The 14687-nt window shown below is 42.6% G+C and overlaps 1 protein-coding gene across 1 annotated transcript in view; it reads right to left on the bottom strand.

Moving 5' to 3' along the window:
• The window catches only part of LOC110349690 (uncharacterized), a 339954-nt gene extending 325567 nt beyond the window's left edge, over positions 1-14387 (bottom strand). The window contains exons 1-3 of the mRNA XM_087187378.1: positions 12286-14387; positions 12110-12205; positions 4474-11485 (exon numbers count right to left, since the gene is read on the bottom strand). The gene's annotated coding sequence lies outside the window, so the exon portion shown is untranslated. The remainder of the gene's footprint in view (positions 1-4473; positions 11486-12109; positions 12206-12285) is intronic.
• Positions 14388-14687: the final 300 nt, after the last annotated feature.

Genomic DNA, 14687 nt, shown 5'->3' with positions numbered 1-14687 from the left:
TTCAGTTAACATCACTTCGAGGTTAAATGTAATGATATAACCCCACTCGTGCATGACTGAGCTTCAACCAAGCCACTGCACAGGTTTAAAAATTCTCTCAGTTAAGGGGACAAAGTAAGGTGAGCACAGGGCACACTGGTCAAACTTGCCTAGTTCCAGGATAGTTGCTGCCAAGCCGCCAGACTCTCTGGAATCTCTTCTGAACTGACATTGACTTTGGGTCTCTGATGAGCTATTTGCTGACTCTGGAGACCGCCTGTTCTGTTTGTCTCTCCACAGGGCTCCTGGAAAGCTCCATTTGGCCCGACTCTCCAAATTCTCTCTGATGAGCTTTTGCAGGCTCATCCTGCTGAGTATGCTGTGTGCCAACTGGGATGGCGGCCCCACCCATCCTGCCTGGTGACTGGAGCTTGTGCTTTGACTGGAGCTCGAGGGGCAGCCAGGAGTCCCCAGAGGCCCACCTCAGAGGAAGTCTCCAACAACCCATGCATGTGGGAAGGCTCAAGGAACTTCCCTGAAGTGACAGCACTGCCACTGCTTTAGTTAGGGTTTCTGGAGGCTGTGAGTCCCTGAAAGAACTGACTTGACCCAGTTCTAGAGGAAGGTCTAATAGGACCTTGTCTAAACTGTTGGGGGTTAGAAGAGGGAATAAGAGGATGAGAAGAAAAATAGGCAAAAATATAGGAGCAGGGGTTTGGCAAATAAGCCTTGGGAAAGCACAGTGTATTACACTTCTACTGTGGGCAGAGGAAAGGAAACTCAGGCACCCCTAAAGGGGTCAGGCAATGGCAGTCCAAATATCCTATTCTGAAGAGAAAGTAAAGAAAGATACAGACAGATGAACAGACAGAGCCAGAGTGGTTCCTAACTCAAGCATCCAGGTGATCTGAATAAGATTAATTGCTCTAAAGAATTGGCAAAGGATGAGCCCAGAGGTCGGCAGTGGGCACATGCCTGGAGCAAACACAGATGGAACTGGTGGAGACACTGTGTGAGCACAAAGGAGTCAGCAGAGCTCACCAATGCTGAACAACATCCTGTTACCATGGATGTGACAGTGAGGCCCCAGGAGGCCTTGATGGTGCCGATCATTTCTGAGTCGAAATTAGTTTACCTTCAAGATAGGTTGATAACATCAACTTCCCTATCTGCTGAGAGAACTCTTGGCAGGACTACAGGAGAATGGTTGCTAAGGTACTTCAAAAAGTACCAATCACAAGGAAGTGGAAAGGATTGTCATATTTTCATGACAAATCTCCCCTCACCTAGTGCAGGCACAAAGCTTCCTTATGGGAGGAGCTGGAGCTCCCAAATTTTACATGTGAGCTGCATGAACCAAGGTTCCTATAAAGTAAATCACCTCAAGGCAGGTGGCCTTGATTCACATGAGATTTTATTTGGCAAAATTGAGTGCAATTTCCCTTCGATCTTGGGATTTCGAGCAAATGCACCCAGTGGAGGTGTCAGAGTGGGTGAGGTAAAGACTCCTGAAGGGGAAGCAGAACAGTCTCACAGCAGGCTGGCAAAGCATATGCTTCCCTAAAAGGGGTCTCTGGGCCTACCCAGTCTTGTCTACCTGTAATAGTTTTCACACGCGCACGCACACGTGTGCGTGTGTGTGTGTGTGTGAGTGTGTGTGTGGGGGGTGCAATGCCTTGGGCAACATTAACTTCCTGTCCCCAGCGTGTGCTCTGACATCCGCTAGTCAGTCTGTGCAGCTCTGAGGAGCACTCAAAGCAACAGGAAGCCTGGAGACACCACCCTGATTCTTCAAGGCTAAATAGGGAACACTTTCTCCCACATTCCATCTCTATGGGCTGCATAATCTTGGGCGAGTTACTTCCCCTCTGTGGGCCTCACTTTCTTTGTAAAACAAAGATAGCTTTGGCATTCAGTAATAGTGGATTCAAAGACTAAGGTGGCCCACAGGAGATGAGAGCCATTTAAATAGTGGCTCAAAGATTAGCCTGGCCCATGATTTCCAACCTTTGTCTTCTATGTTAGATTCATTCTTTTCCACACCCAAATCTCGCATCGAAGCCGGATGCCCCTGGCAGCAATAGGAGAGCCAGGCCATGAGCCTCTCTTCCTGCTGATTGGCCCTGAGGTGGCTCACAGAGCTCCTGATGCTGGGCACCAAGAACCAGCCTCCCCTGACCTAGCAGTACTTCCTCCCTGCACTTCACTGCCCCCCTCCTGCTGCCCATGGAACAGACCCCTTCTCACCCCAAACTGGGCCAAAGGCTAACTGTGAGGCTTTGTATTCTATAGTCAAATCCAGGCACTCTCGACTCTCAGTGAAAATCATTCTCAGGCCTTGCAGGACTGAGGAGAGAAAATAATGGCTAAAATATATAAATAATTCAAGGCTGAGTTTATTCACGATGCTGTGTTTTCTCCAGGCAGCGGTTTGTATAATCTCTCTTACACTGCCAGTCGGGTTGCCTCCGTAGCATTTATTATTGCAGACAACCCGTTAGGAGCTGTTTTGATTTATGCATCTACATTCTATTATGGAGGTAAGTTTATAGCACACTGCGGTTTCTGCTGTGACATCGAAGGAGAAAAAACAGACAAGAGATGAAAGAATAAGAATAGTCATTTCTGCCAGTCCAGCAGAGAACAGAGAAATGGGGCCCCATGTTTTAATAAAATTTTTAATTACTTTGTTTTGTGGAATACAGCCACAGACATACACACACTCAAGGTCAGGTTTGTTTATTGTATCAGATGTCTGCACAAGACAAATGCCTGTCAAACTTCTACAAAGTACCAGCTTTCTCTTGTTGGTCACAGAGATACACTGTTGAATAAGACAGACAGAGTCCCAGCTCTCAGAATGCATTCTTGTTCCTACAACATGCTCCTGATGAAAATGATGCCACCACCATTTTTGGCTTCCCAAAGTTGCCTAGCACAGGCCTGGCAAATGGCACACATTTTATATAGTCTGAACTGGTGAGTGAATGCAAGGTGAGGAATAAGATGAAGTCATATTGCCACTTTCTTAAAGAAAACTATTGTAACTTTTTCCTTACTTCCTTTCATCAGACAGTAGAAAAGAAAGATTCAAGTTTCCACAAAGTCTTGGACTACTTTTCCCTAGTGACAAGGAATGGGATAATGCGAGAGCCAAGTTATTGAGCTTGCACTCTTGTATAATCCTCATCAGCTCCCACAATAATAACCCAGGCTTTGTTAGAGTGAGTGCAAAGGATGACAAAATCCCACTTCTTTTCTGGTCAGTTGAATTTGACACAGTGCATGGTGTGATTAGTTTGCTCACATGAGCACTAATAAGTCTTTGTATAATTCCCGTTGTTTGTCTGGAAGGAGGTTGATTCTGGACCACAAAGTATGAGAATTCTCTTTCCACATTATTACAAAAGCATCAAGTTCCTACAGCAGCACCTTGATGTAGACCAATAGGAGAATATGAGCAGGGGAGTAAATTGCAGCTGATTCCAGGGTCAAACTGTGGAAAGGCATGGAGTTCCCCAAATGTGGGTTGTCTGCCCAATCCCCAACCTCTACAAGGTACCATCCAGCCTCGCTTTTCACATTCACTTGACAACTATACCCAAAGAATGACGGCCAAATGGACGCTTACGACTGAGTGCATAGGTAGCAGTTTCAGTGCAAAACCCTGATACAAGCTGGATTGAAGAGCATGGCACAGGTTTAACAGAAAAGAAGGAAAGATATATAATTGGTGGACAGAAAGACTCCTGGTGCTTTTAGCTAAACAATTGTAGAGGTAAGAATGGCGGGCCTGCTTCACCCTACTGGCAAAAGGAGAAACAGTGTGCAGTGTGTGCAAACTTACATTTTGGCAAGGAAGACTCTTAACTGAAGAAAGAGGCAGAAGAGAGGCTACTATGTTCAAGCATAGCAAGGCTAGAGGCACAATGAACTCACCCATCAATGAACTTCTCTCAGTGAACTCACCCACTAATGAACTTCTCTGAGTGTTAAGCTGTTCAGACTGGCCATCCCACCCCTCTTGATGCAGAGTAGGTGGGGTAAGAAGAGAAAGTACTCTCCCTCCTTAACATTCCCACCTGGGGAAGATGGGCAGAAGTCAGCTAAGCTTTGAACAGATACTGTAATATGAAGACATGGACGTCAGCAAGTCTTGTCTCAGAGAACCCAAGCAGATAGCTGATAACTTTGTCAAAAAACCATCAGGGAGTCTGAGAAAATAGACAGGAAGAAGCCTAATAGTTTTGAGTGATAGCCCATTTATTGTAGCCCTGGCCTCCTGGGAAGCCAACCTGCCTCTTAGCTGCAGCTGTGATGTGCAGGGTCAGAGTTGGCTCCATGAGAGATTTAAAGCAGAACCAGAGAAGCAGATGCTAAATGCACCCTCAGAATGAGGCAGTAGCCGAAGTGTGAGCCAAATGAGAGGCAGGAGACCACAAAAGGGAGGGAGCAGACCACCCCCGAGGATAAAGGGAGATGCTGAGAACTCACTCAGAGCAGGCCATCTTCTCTTGCAGGTGGGTATCCACCTCCCCCAGAGGGCTCAGACAAGGATGGGGTGGACAGTGTCCAAGGGAGGCTGAATGACCTCCTCATTTTGGTTTCTTTGTTCTGTGAAGGCATGTACAACTGCATTAGTATGCTCAGCAAAGGCCTCCCTTTGTTGTGGCAGGTGCTGCAGGAATTCAGAACAGCTGATGTTTCATAAAATCATGAGCCTGCAGAGAGCCCTGGGAGGTCAGAAAACCTGAGGCCCTCCCCTCACATCTGGTCCATCAGTGGGATGGTGCCACCGCTCAGAAGTATTTTCAAAATCATGTTTATTGTACTTCATTTTCTTATTTTAAGAGGGATATGCTTTCATGGCAAAAAAAAAAAAAAAAAAGGTGGAGCATGCCGAGAAGAACAGAGAAGAAAGTACAAATAATTTCTAATCTTACCACCTAATGACAGAGAGCATTAGTATTTCTTTGAAGAGCCTGTATCTCTGCCTTTCTCCAACTGAGGGGTGTCGGGGGGAAGGGGGGGTGTGCGTGTGTGTGCATGTGTGTGTGTGTGTTTACTGTAAATACATAAAAACCAACTTTTCCTAGTGTTCCAAAATTGACAAATAACACTATAAATAAGGAGGCGTTAAATGTCATATCACATTCTCAATCAAATCAAATACCTTCCTCAAATCTTAAAAAACAGCTATATGATCCAGCAATCTAACTTCTGGGTATTTGTCAAAGGAATTGGGATCAGTGTCTCAAAAAGATATCTCAAAAGATATCTCAAAAAGATATCATGTTCTATATGCCTTGCTTATCTGTATGTCCAATTCTCCTCCTCTGGCTGGGAAGTTTTCTACTATTACTTCTGTGAACAGTTTTTTATGTCAATTGTAATTTCTCCTGTTTTTTCGTGGACTCCTATCAGTCTTATATTATTCTTCTTTGCATCATCTAGCAGCTGTTGAATTGATTTCTCATGGTCCCTTACTATTTTTAAGAAATCTCTGTTTTCATGGTCCTTCACCGCAATCCTGTCTTCTATATCTGATATTCTATCTTCAGAGTCTCTTAATCTGCTCTGCATGCTTTCAATGGAGTTTTTAATCTCCTGAATATCTGTTTGAATCTGTTTCGTAGATTCCATTTCCTTCTTATGTTGGGCGATCATGGTTTCCATTTCTTCTTATGCTGGACATTCCTGGCTTCCAGCATGTTTCTGAGCTCATCTATTTTTTTATCAGTTTCTGTTCTAGAGCTTCTAATCATGTCTTTCACTCTGCTCACCATCTCTGTGGTTATAGGGGTGAAGGGTGCACAGGTAATGGGGAAAAATAAGAACCAAGATACATCATGTACAGGTAGAAGCACCCAAAAATAAATGTAAATGTATTGTATACCTAAAATGTACCAACTAAAGAATTTAAGAAAAAAAAAAGATTATCATGAATATTGCAGTACTGGAAAGGCTAAGACTTAGAAACAGTCTGAATGCCCATTGACGGATGAATGTTTAAAGACAGTGTGGTTCATAGAATACTATTCAACCTTTACAAAGGAAATGGGCTCGCTTGTGACCCTTGTAATTGGCATTATGCTAAATGCAATAAGCCAGACTCAGAAAGACAAATGCAATAACAAAGAGTACCTATAGCATTAAAATATTGTATGTTTAAAATTTGTTAAGAGGACAAATCTTATGTCAAGCCAAGTGTTCTACCACATACTCAAAATAATAATAATAAACAGAGCAAGAAGAAACTGGAAAGTGATGGATATGCTCATGGCTTTGGTGGTGGTGATGGTTCCATGGGCATATACTCATCTCCAAATTTATCAAATTGTATACATTAAGTACAGATTTTTACATGCCAGTCACACCTCAAAAAATTAACTTAAAAAAATAAAATGCTACCATCAATCCAGCAACACTTCCACCAATACAGTCCCCTCTATAAAAGAAGACCAAAGAGATGAGAAAGGACAACTTAGGGTCGTTGAGTGGAAATGCTGGGCTACTGCACACCCAATAGCTAAACCAGACATCTATGAGATATGGAAAGGGCTTTTCAAAAGATAATATGTATATAACTTTTGGGAACACTTTCAGGAAGGTAATATTGTCAGCTCGTTCCTTGGCCTTGCATTTTACTCAACGATAGCCTTATTGATTTGTTCTGTTCTTTCCTAATAGGAAAATAGAGCCATAGAGACAAAGTAAGGCAGACAGGGCACCCACATACAGACCAGCCTGCTCACTCAGGTGTCATGGCAGAGATGCATCAAACTTGTACAGGGCCAGAGGACACATAGACTAGACCCAGTCCCGACTCCACTCAAGAGAGCAGCTGCCAAGCAAGGACCTGAGCAGCAACGGGGCATGAATGCAACACCAAGGACATATCTGAGAACACTGGAAATTGTGAACCAGAGTTGGATCTTCTGCAGTTGGGAGGCCCCTGAAGAAGAACCTTAGGAAACTGACAGCACATCTGCTGTGAGAGAGCCACAAAAGAGCACAGAGATGGTGTCCATCATGAAGAGAAACTTGAGGATCCTTCAGTGTGAACCAAAGGAACAATGAGGGTTAAGAGAGTGCACTGCAACAGCAGCCAGGTTTGTGGTGCTCGTGCCTGCCTCCTCCTACTCCATCCTCCACACACCTAGGGGCCTGTTGCCTACTGAGAGAGCAAAGAGGACAGGTCCCAGAGGGAAAAAGAGGGAAGACAGGTAAACCACAGGTGGGGTTCCCCCCACCCACATCCTCCAGGCCTTGAGCGTGAGTAGAACTGGGAAAAGATGAGATTGGTCTTTTAAACTGGAGGGTTTTATACCCAAAGAGAAGAGGAAATTATGGAATCTGCTACACTACGGACAAGAAAAATTTATGTGGCATTATTAGGAATAAGGACTAGGGAAAAATTCTTTGATGTTAATAACCCAACAAGCTGCATGCTTTGATAAACCTAAAAATATGCATACATGCACACATACACAGAGTTAATTTTCTAATTGAACTAAAGGAAAAATGGCCAGAAGCACCTATGTTGTTTCACTCCCCTGCCTTTTCTCCTGATCATATGACCCTAGCTTCTTAGCCAAGAGCAAGAAATTTCCTCTAACTTGTATTCTCTCTCAGGCCACTGTCACATTCAGCAGAGTGTGGCACTGTCTCACCCAGTGTGAAGCTCCTCCTCCCAGTAGCTCACACCTGCCACAGGCTGGGGAACTGAGAAGGAAGGATGCAATGATCTGCAGGTTGGTTTCTTCACTCTGACCTGCTTCTTGACCCACTCTGTAGCTCAGAGATCAGAGTGTGCAGTGACTTTGTAATGCATCAGCATAGCTAAGTGGGAACTTAACTCCAGGAGTTTCATCTCTCTGAGCTTCCAGGGTGGAGAGGCTATCGGGAAAATGTGCATGACATAGAAGAAGCCATGGTGAAACAGCAGACAGCTTTTGCACCTTCATGATTGGTGTGGGGTGCCAGGCACCGTGACAGCTCCTGCTCACAGTCACTGAACTTCCAGCTGGTTTGTTGGCTCACAGCAGCACTGGGCCACCTCTCCTCCAGCCCTCTCTGGAGGGCAGGTGCATGGTCAGCTCTGTGGTGATGGACACCAGGCCATTGTACCACGAATCCTGGTAGAAGACAGACAGTGGTTGGGGGATCTGGTACATCTTCCAGTCCAAAAATTGTAGGTTCCACTTTGCCCTGCTCTTCTTACTTCCTGTTCATCTGTCCTCTCAAGTGCTGCCCCACCAGGTCTGTGGTGACCTCAGAGCCAAACCAGCCTTGCATGGCCTTTCCACCAGCTCCCAGAGTGGTGCAAGATCTGAACCCTCATTCTACATCACTTGTGGCAGTTCTATTTCTCTGATTGAACCCTACTTGATATAGAGAAACAAGAAACAATAACTGGTACTTCAGAGCCCCCCAAAGCTGGCCCTGTGTGACTATTGTTCACCACTGACTTTCTCTCCACTTAGGCCTTATCATCTCCTCTGGTCACCACCTCTCCAGGAAGTCCTCTTCTCTGAAAGTTTTGACAAGGTAGCCCACAAGTAGCTTCCTTCCACAGACTCCATTTCTAGCTTACCAGAAACACATGTAAATATTAGATCCCAATTCTACAACTATTGTGTCTTCCCAATGCAGTCCTCTATTAAAAGTGTTAATGTCAGATCAAGTACTAGTGCTTATATTACCTAAATTACAAGAGAAATATATCGTTACTGTTACTTTTCTCTGTAAAATTGTTTTCATAAATATATCCTTCACCTAAGATAGAGTTTATTTCTCCACATCAGGTGATGTTGGGCTTGGCCTAATGACTTATTTTGGCCTATCAATTACAGAAGAAGCACAATTGTGCCAATTCTATTTCACAATTTAAGAGGCATTACATATTTTAGCTAATTTCTGTATTGCTGCTATTACTGTAAAACCATGTTCTTGCTCTAGAGTGATGAGACACATGGAATAGACCTGAAGTCAACCTGCATTTAGAAATAAGCCTGATGAAATCAGTGTGCAGTAGAACTGTCCAGAAGTGCCCAGGTGAGATCATCTAAATTGCAGTCGACCTGAAAATCCATAAAAATAAATGTCTATTGTCACAACCTAATATGACTGTGTTATTGTTTGTTACAAAGCATTATGATAATGGCTGACAAGTGCATATTGTGTATAGTAAAAAAAAAAAAAAAAGAAGAAGTATTTGACTCCAATAATTCTCTCCAAAGCACTTTCCCATGTATTTCAACCTCCTAACAATTCTTAGCATCCCTTTTGTAGAGGTGGGGAGCAAGCTAATGTTGAAAGAGCTCTGTGATATTTCCTGTGTTAAGGGCTTAATTGACATCTTAGCACATCATTTCAGAAACTGAGAATATTTGACCACTTATTGTTTAGTGTGAGGATTAAAGTCAAACCTGAGATGATACAAGTCACATTGCCTATCTTACTGCATACACACATATACACAATGAGGCTAATAACGTGTGTGTAGATTTGCAACCTGCTTCCTTTCACCTAAAAGTAGGTTTTCATATTTTTCTATGTTACTCAGTTTTCTTTGATGATTGTTAATCACTTTGAAAAAAATGTCAGAAAACATCAAAGAGTATCAGATAGAGAGGAGAAGTGGTAAAATGCCACATTTGGGATTCCTCCCCCTGCATCTGTGTGGCTGGCCGAGTCACTGGCTGAGCCTCAGTGCTACCCAAGTAGGCCATAAATCTATCAAGGGTCAAAGATGTGCCACTTGTTCCTTTTGTGTCCCCATGATGACTAAGACTCTGGTCACATCCACTCATTTCATAAGAAATGAACTAAATTAGCTTCTATTAGATTTAATCAAAAGAAAATATTTTGAATTGAACTATAGAGAAAACAGAAAGGAGGTATAAAATGATCCTGTGTGGGCTCCAGGATTAAGGGCCCCCAAAAACCAAATGTGCTAAGAGATGTTTCTAAACAAGATTTTTGTTCTGCTTTGTTTTAACCTCTCAAGAAAACAGGAAAACAGTAAAGAAAACACTGCTCTAAATGTTTAGTGGTTTCTGTCCTTATCCACTGCCAGTACTTTGGATCTCCAAAGGGAAAAAATAAACAGAACAATTTATGACAAATTATTTATTTTTCTAAAAGAATAAAATGTATTTAGGTCCCTAAAGAGGATTATAAATGAAGTTCCAATATTTCCATTCTTCCAAAATTTTAACTCCCCTTTATGTTCTCTACTACCTCCAAAGAAAAACAGTTGTCTTCAAATTTTCCCCAAATGTCCTATCTCCTTAACTTTTCCTTGGCTGTTTCCCAACATGGCAGAGCTCCTTATGTTCAGAGCATCTCCATGAAATTGCATAGCCATTGTCAAAAGATGTTTTTAAGCCAACATATAATTGGCCCTTAAGCACCCCAGATCGCTCTGTGGTGAACATGGCTGAGAATAATGTGGGAAAGCTTATGGCCCCGCATACTGACCTCCCCCTACTGATCTTCAGCAACTATGTTAGGGAAGCCAAAGCTTCCTTCAACAGCTGCCATGCAATCATAATACTATTAGTAATAACAGCTACCAATTGATTGATTATGCAAGCCAGATATGATTCTATCATTTACCTCTTATGACCAACAACACTCTGTGAGAGATTCTCCTCCTATCTGTACTTTACAGGTAAAGAAACACCGTCAGAAGGGTTTAGTAACTTGCCTTCCGGGCCCAAGATGGTCTGAAGGAACCAACAACTCTGCTCTTGCCTTGACTCCAGGATTCACACTCTATAATTAATAAATTGTGTGTCTCAGACTCTGCCTTCACCCAGAGGGAATGAGAACAATTTCGACTCTCATTCGTCATATACTACAGATGAAGCCTGACCATACTTGTTGCTTATCAATGTACTCAGTGAGAATTTATTCCACACTGGCTCCCAAGAAATGCTGCATCGTTTCATTTGTCTAAATCGAGTAAAAACTACCTGTGATTCCCAATGACAGAGTGCCAGGAAGCCCAATAGCAGTCATTAATTACCCTGGGGTCCCCTATCCGCTCTCCTGTTGACAAATAACCCATCACACTTTCTAGTCCCCAACATTTGGGGATTGGCCCTCTGGCCTTCACTGTGCTTAAGTTGCCCATAACCTGTCCCATCCAGGGTTTAGGGCTTCCTTCATCACAGTTCCTAAAGATCAGTGTTCTGAGGTCAGCATGCAAGGCCATCAATTCTACCTACATTATGCTCAGTAATATTCACCCCTTGGTTATCTGAGTAGTCACAAGCCAGCCAAACCAATACATGCAAACACTGCCCAGGCATCTGGTATTTTCAAGAACCCCAGCTCCTTTGCTCCATCGAGTCAGAAATGCTCAGTGATCATCTACCAGCCAAAGTTTAGGGATCACTCTTCAGAGGTTGGTGCTTAAGAACTAACACCTTCCTCCATGAAGATGTAGAAAACCTGTTTCAGGAGGATGAACACACCAAGAGAATCTCAATTCACTCTGGAGAAAGAAAAGAACAATACAGTGTTGTTGTTAACTGGTTCCTCGAGGTGCAACAAGTACCAAAAATGACGAGTATTGAATTATTCTGACTTGAAAGGATGGGAAGTCAAGAGACAGTTGACATGGTCAAGTTTCAGGTCTCATGACAAGTACCAAACAATGGGGACAAAATGTTCACATCAAAATGTGTCGAGTACCAAATTCAAAGAGTTTCAAAGCAGGGAAGGGTGGAGGGGTGAAGGGAGCACAGGTAATGGGGAAAAAAATAAGAACTAAGATACATCACGTACAGATATAAGCACCCAATGATAAATGTAAAAGCAATGTATACCTAAAATGTACCAATAAAAAAATTTAAGGAAAAAAAACCAAAGAGTTTCAAAGCCGTCCAGTGCCAAGATATGACTGTACATGTGTTGAGCAACTACACTGTGCTGGACACTTGGCCATATCCTGTGCTGCTTCCCCTGAAAAACTGCAAAGGAAAATTTATTATAATTAATTTTTAAATGAATAAATTAAAGATCAGAGAAGTTTTTAAAAAGTTCCCAAATCACACGGCTATTTTACCTTTTGAAGATAGTCTGAGGAAAATTTGTAGCTAATCTTAATAATAAATACCATTTCTTGAACTCCATCTGTACCGATGCAGTGTACTAAGCACTTCAAATCCATTGGTTTCCATGGCAACTCTAACTTTTTTTTCACTCTCTCCACCTGGAAGACGAGAACCACTGGAGCTCAGAAAAGTTAAGTCCATTGCCCAAGGCCACATATCTGGGGATGATAGCACCTACCGGGGTGGAACCTCCATGTTAAAATCCAAAGTCTGGTCTTAATCACCACACAGAACACGGTCGGCTCAAGCATTAAAAATGGACTTGCAGCCCCAAGAAGCCTGGGACTGTGGGAGAAAGAAAGGCAGAAGATGCAGGAGTGCTGACCCGCATGTCTTGTGCTCTCTCAGCCTTGCCACTGAATATTTTACAGGAGTGAGTCACAGGACAAAAGGGCAGAGGCCTCACTTGCTTTGTTTTGCAAACCAAACTGTGCACTGTAGAATGAGAATAATTATTAGTCATCTGTGAGCCTTGTGATGCTGTAGCTTAGTCATTAGATGAGTATTATAGATCACGCACTCCCTAAGCCTCTAGACAGAGCCTCAAGCCACCTACAGAATTTTTAAACAACTTTTCTGATTCCCTGGGGCTGGAGGTGGCTGCAGACACATTCTCGAAGCTACACATCCTGCTTATTAAGAGATAGACACCTTGTGGCCAGTAACATTATGAGAAATCACTCAGCACAATGCACAGGTATCCCTCTCCCACCAGCTCTTCCTTTTGCCTTTCCAGCAAGGCAGGATACTCCAGAAGGTCCTAAGGCTCCCTCAGCACTCCCTCGGATTCATGTCAACTGTATTTGGTTGATTTTTATGAAAGGTACTCTCCATTTGAAAGGAGAAGAAAATATAACATGTGTGTAAATGGGTAAAGATATCAAACGCTGATAAAATAATATGAACACACATACATTACTTAAGCACTTCCATGGAAAATGGAAGTTACAGCAAGCTGGTGAACAATTCATTTTGCTTTCCATTTTAGTTCTAAGTGTGCAGCTACCATAATGAATGAGACACATTTGCTATTAAAGGAGTTCATAGCTTGGTAGGGAGACATAAACAATATTTATGCAATAAAATCCAGAGGGTGTCTGTGAAAGCTCAGGAGAGAACTTCACTCAAACAAGGCAGAGGAGCAGGGAGACTTCCTTGTGAAGGTGGTGGTAGCAAAGCTGAGTATTTTTCAATTCATACACCTGCCTAAAGAACCATGTGCTAATATGGCACTGGCATTGCAGATCAGCTCACTTCAGGACTAAGGCTTTGATTCATGCATACTGTATCAGTAAAGATGCATTATGCTTTAAACAATAGAAAACTCAGTATCAACTCATTTAAACAGTTAGCTAAAATTATCTTCCATTGCAAGGAATACAGGGAAGCTTCGGAGTTAAGTTGTCAACTCAAAGTCATATCCCAATACCCAGTTTTTTTCATCATTCTGCTCTGAAATCCCCAATGGATTGTCACAGCTCCCTTCTAGGCGTTCCAGATGACACAGACAAACAAAACAAGGATATCCAGCAAAAGAAGGTGTCTCATCCCACAGAAGCCTTCTTATGAGCAAAAGTTTTCTTTTATGTCTCATTGGACAAAATTGGGACAATATGATTGGGTCATTCAAACCTGAGGAGAGGAAGGTGGAATTCCCCCTCCCTGCAGTGGAAAGTATGGAAAGCCAGAACCACATTTGTTGCAGAGGTACCCCACTTTATCGGTGCCTTGTGGGTGGGAGGGATGCAGAAGAAGCCTAGCAAATCTTGTGCAAATAAAATGCTTCTCGTCAGAAGTTCTGATGCACCCCTCTCTCTGAATTGAGTGACTATTACTTTGGGGACCATGTCATTCTTCTATGATTCGGGCTGCATCAAAATGCTAAGAATTCCAGCCCTAAGCAGATCAAGCTAGAAAGCTGATCTTGACACCACAGAATAATTATGCTAGAAATGAACTACCAGTGATGCTTTCTGGATATACACATTGTCTGGGACTTGGCTTGCTCCTCTTTGACAGGATTTGCCAATCTCCAGCTTAGGGGCAAGAGCAGGCAATTTCCTAAGGGCTCCCCTAGATTATTTACTAACCCTGTTAGTCTCAATGATATATCATGAGTCCTGGAAATTCATCATAAATATTACTGAAACTATCAGAAAATCTTTTTTATTAAGTTTATTTATTGGTACATTTTAGGTATACAATATAGTTACATTCATCACTGGCATCTTGTACCTTTACATGATGCATCTTGGTTCTTATTTTTTTCCCCATTCCCTGGCCCTCCCTTCACCCCCTTCACCCTTCCCTATTTACAAATAATTTGTTTCCATTTTTTTCCTTGTCTCACATTTTTTCTTTTCCCTCCTTTCCTTTCCCCTATAGGAAGAAAAGGTCTAAAGGAATATCCGAAAATCTTTCAGTACCAAAGGTCGCATCAAAATCTAATTTATCCATATGAATGTCATAAAATATGTAGCCATCCAATTCTAAGATCCGATTTATGTGAAATGTAATGTAATCAATTAAGGGTTTTACAATCATTTTTTTAAGTGTTGGGATCAAACCCAAAGCCTTCCA

This window comes from Heterocephalus glaber, unplaced genomic scaffold (assembly GCF_053883595.1).
Source record: "Heterocephalus glaber isolate CG9 unplaced genomic scaffold, H.glaber_assembly_v1.0 deba00001509, whole genome shotgun sequence".
Classification (NCBI taxonomy): Eukaryota; Metazoa; Chordata; class Mammalia; order Rodentia; family Bathyergidae; genus Heterocephalus; species Heterocephalus glaber.
This window is presented reverse-complemented; position numbering and strand designations above follow the sequence as displayed.